Source organism: Nomascus leucogenys, chromosome 5 (genome assembly GCF_006542625.1).
Source record: "Nomascus leucogenys isolate Asia chromosome 5, Asia_NLE_v1, whole genome shotgun sequence".
Lineage (NCBI taxonomy): Eukaryota > Metazoa > Chordata > Mammalia > Primates > Hylobatidae > Nomascus > Nomascus leucogenys.
In genome coordinates, this window is record NC_044385.1 from 65458536 (window position 1) to 65462813 (window position 4278).

The 4278-nt window shown below is 44.0% G+C and overlaps 1 pseudogene; it reads right to left on the reverse strand.

Moving 5' to 3' along the window:
* Window positions 1-2103: 2103 nt before the first annotated feature.
* Window positions 2104-3759, reverse strand: LOC100598334 (annotated as a pseudogene).
* Between the last annotated feature and the right edge of the window lie 519 nt (window positions 3760-4278).

Sequence of the window (4278 nt, forward strand, 5' to 3'; positions counted from 1 at the left end):
GAGGCGGAAGACCGCCTTTCTCTCTGCCTTCCTCTCTCTGTCTCTTGCTCCCTTTCTCCCTCTGTCTTTCCTTTCCTCCCTCCTCCCTCCCTCCCTTCCTTCCTCCCCCTTTTCCCACTTTCTCCTTTCCAATATCCTTCTGTCCATCTGTCCTTTTCTCGCTCCATTCCTCCCTTTCTCTGTCTCTTTTCCTCTCCCCATCTCTATTTTTCAACATTCTATGACCCCATTGTGTGTATCTGTGTGTTAACATTTTTTAGCAATAAAATTCATTTTCATTAAGATATGTACATTGTTATTTAGACACGTTATTTATGTATGTGCATTTGTTTAATAGACATAATTTATTTCAGAGTTATTCTATAGCATAGTGCAAGCATAACTCATAAGCAGTGTCAACACAAAAATTGTGTGACTCACATTACTGATTCTTTTCTATTGCAGTGGTGGAGAATAAAATCTCTATATCTCCAATTTATGTCTGTGTATTACCATTGAATTGGCCCCATTTCCTGTAATGATAGAACACTATTCCCGTACTATGACAAGAGCTGTGGGCTGTGGGGACGTCAGGGATAGGATGACACAGAAGTGAAGATAAGACATTCTCTTTTTCACATCTTTATTAAATACAAATTCCATATGAAAGAAATTTAAAATTCCAAACAACATTAATGTTTATTTCATTACATAAAATGAAAATTATAAAGCAACCAAACAAGTAATTAATACACTTAGATAATGAAAGATTGTATGATCTCAGTACAAAATACAAGTAGAATATACCTCAAATATAACAAAATACACTGTATTGTAGTCTGTGATGAAATCTCCATATCCTGCAATATAGTACATTCAATTGAAATGTATAAAATACAATAAAATATAAATTTAGGATTTTAAAATGAAATAAAACATAAGGCAGTTCAATAAATAAGTACAATCATTTACCATTTAATATATCTTGACTTAAATTTTATGTAGAAATATTAAAAGTAAACAGCTTGCATAGTAATTTTACTATAATTATATCAAACTGTAAAAATGTATAGACATTTTTTCACAGGGAGTGCTATTAATGGTTTGTGGATATTAGTACTCCATGGGTTCAGGCTGGAAGAGTGAGAGCCTACAACATTTTCCGGATTAAAAGAGAAGCAATTTCTTGGTAAGGGGGCTCATGCCGGCCGGGTGCGGTGGCTCACGCTTGTAATCTCAGCACTTTGGGAATCCGAGGCGGGCGGATCACGAGGTCAGGAGATCGAGACCACGGTGAAACCCCGTCTCTACTAAAAATACAAAAAATTGGCAGGGAGTGGTGGCGGGCGCCTGTAGTCCCAGCTACTCGGAGAGGCTGAGGCAGGAGAATGGCGTGAACCCGGGAGGCGGAGCTTGCAGTGAGCCGAGATTGTGTCACTGCACTCCAGCCTGGGCCACAGAGCGAGACTCCGTCTCACAAAAAAAAAAGGGGGGTGGGGGCTCATGCCTGTAATCCCAGGACTTTGGGAGGTGGAGGCTGGAGGATCACCTGAGATCGAGGCCAACCTGGCCAAAGTGACAAAACTCTGTCTCTACTAACAATACAAGAAAAAAAATTAGCCAGGCATGGCAGCACATTCCTGTAGTCCCAGCTACTTGGGAGGCTGAGGCATGAGAATTGTTTGAACCCAGGAAGCAGAGGCTGCAGTGAGCTAAGATTTTGCCACTGCACTTCAGCCTGGGTAACATAGCAAGACTGTCTCAAAAAAAAAAAAAAAAGGAGCATATAATTTTATATTTACTTTTCTACAGTCTAAAATATGCAAATTCATGATTACATTCTAATATTTTTCTGATTATATAGAAATGCACGACTGTCAGACATCCAAAAGGCATCAAATGACTAACATGAAATATAAAATTTGTCTATAGCCTTAGCGGTCTGCAAAATGCAGGGCTCACCATTCTGAGTATACCGCTCAAGTTTCTTTCCTATGACTTCTTCAGGTTCTGTCATTTATTAACACAGTGTGTCTGAAATTGTCACTGCTGGTCATCTGGAAGAATCTGAGAAGAAGCAGGTCCTTGTTCTCATTCCCAGAGCTGCATCTCTGCTGAATAGGGTCAGGGTGCTCCCAGCTTAGCCTCATCTGATCCACTGACAGGCTCAGTTATCTCCTGCCCACGGAAGGGCTGGGCTTCTCTCTCCAGGGCTGAATCCCCAGGACCAGGCAGTGTGGCTGGGACAAGCCAGCCCTCTGCGGGGAAGACATAAGCTGCCTGGGTGGCCATGGAATACAAGGTCTGCAACTCGGCACACAGAGGCCCCCGGAGCTGAGTGAGAATTGTCAGCTGCTCACAGGTCAGTGGAGGATGGATCTGCTGTGCCCACACCTGGGCTAGGTCTTGATAAACAGCCTCTGACATAGCTCGCACCGAGGTCACCAAGCTTTTTCGAAGTGACGATGTTTGGACTCCTAGGGCCCGAGACCTGTGCCGCTTGCTGTGCCCAGTGCGAGCCCTGGAACGTCCCCTACTGTGGGCATCACAGGTCTCCTGGATTTCACTGTTGTGCACAGAAGTGGAGGATCTTGATTTTTTTTCAACATCAAGCTTCACTCCTCTTCTGGACGGTTCCCTGCGAAGAAAGCATGTGAGAGACTCACCAGAGCAGTCCCCACAGACCCTCATTTCCAGAACCCCCTGTGCACCCAGGTGAACCCCACTTGTCTCTCCCATTCCTTCCTGACCATCTCAGACTGGAATGAAGTGAGGCTGAACCTCTTGTGAGTTCCCAGATATTCTCAGAGTGCCAAGATCTCAAAAACTTACTTGTCAATAGGTAACTCCCTTTCTGCTCAAGCCTCGTATAAAAGTTTCCTGTTGCCTTTTGGGGCAAACCAAAAACAAAAAACCACTACCACCACCACTAACAAAAAACACCAAGATTCTACCTGCTCTGTCTTGGCAGCTGTTTTTGGAACTGATTTTTCTTTTCCTGCAGTTTTCCGGATATGAGCTGGACTCTGGTTCTGTGAATACAATAAGAGTTTGAGAAAGTGCCTCCAGCTGAACAACCTGAAATTCCTAGTCCATCCTGGACACACAGGAGCTGAGGTTGCCACCAAACCCCAGCTCTCTTCTGTTCTCCAGTGTCCAGGATCTGTACGGCCCTGGCTGCCAAGGAGCTCCCAGTATCTTTGCCAGGGGAGCCTGTGTTTCTGCCCTTGCCCTTCTCACCTTGAAAGAGTCAAATCTTACCTGATCCAGCAGTGCTGTTCCCAGCCTTGAGCTTGGTTTCCTCAGAATTCTCCTCCTTGTTTGGGTTGGGCTCTGATCCTGATGCAAAAGAAAGTTTAGATAACTCACCTCTCGCTAGGCAGAGTCCCATAGTCTATCTCTGACGCATTTTTGCGAATCAGTCTTTCACGGAAGTTCTTCTGCCAGTGTCACGAGTGAACACATTTCTCAAAGTCCCCTGAGGGCACTAAGCCATTTCCCATCCCCAAATCTCAAAATAAAACCCTGCTAAAGACACATAGCTCAGTATCCCTGATTCCAACCCTCTTTCCAGCCTCCATAGGAGCAGCCCAAGGCCTTACCTTGCCTTTGTATGTGCTTCTCACTGGAATGGGAGAAGGCGGTCTTGCCTTTTCCTTTGAATGGTTTCTTCTCATCTGAGCCCTTTTCTGTAAAGGAGATCAGTTGGAAAGGGGGCTGGTCAGTGGAGCATTGGATGGAGGAGCAGTGGAGATCGGGGTCTTCATTTCCCTTTCCCATGTTGAAGCTCAAGTGAAAGGTGCGCTCTCCCACACGTCCAAAGGCAGAGTGTGGGTTATTCTGATAGACCTGCCTTTTTATACGTCCCTCGGCTGGGCGTGGCTTACTCTTATTGGCTGAACAGTTTTCTCATTCCTGCCGCTTCTTAGAGCCTCAATCAGAAGTTTCTTGCTGTAGTTCTACTGGGGACCTAGACACAGTTAAGGGAGACATTTTCAGGATCCTGTCATAGTGTCAAGAAAACAAAGAACCGGTAGCACAGGGATCGGAAGATCAGGGAATCATTTCTTCCGATTTCTGTCCCAGTTCCTACCTGGAAGTATTTATGATCTTGTTCACCTTTCAAGATGCACAATTAAACATGCCTATATTGACATACGTTATATATTTTGCACAGAAAGAGAATCTATTATACATGGTGTTAACATTGTATGCATAGATATTATAATTTCTTAAATGCTTGGAAACAACAAATGTCAAATTATGGTTGATTGTATTAGATCCACACATGATGAAATA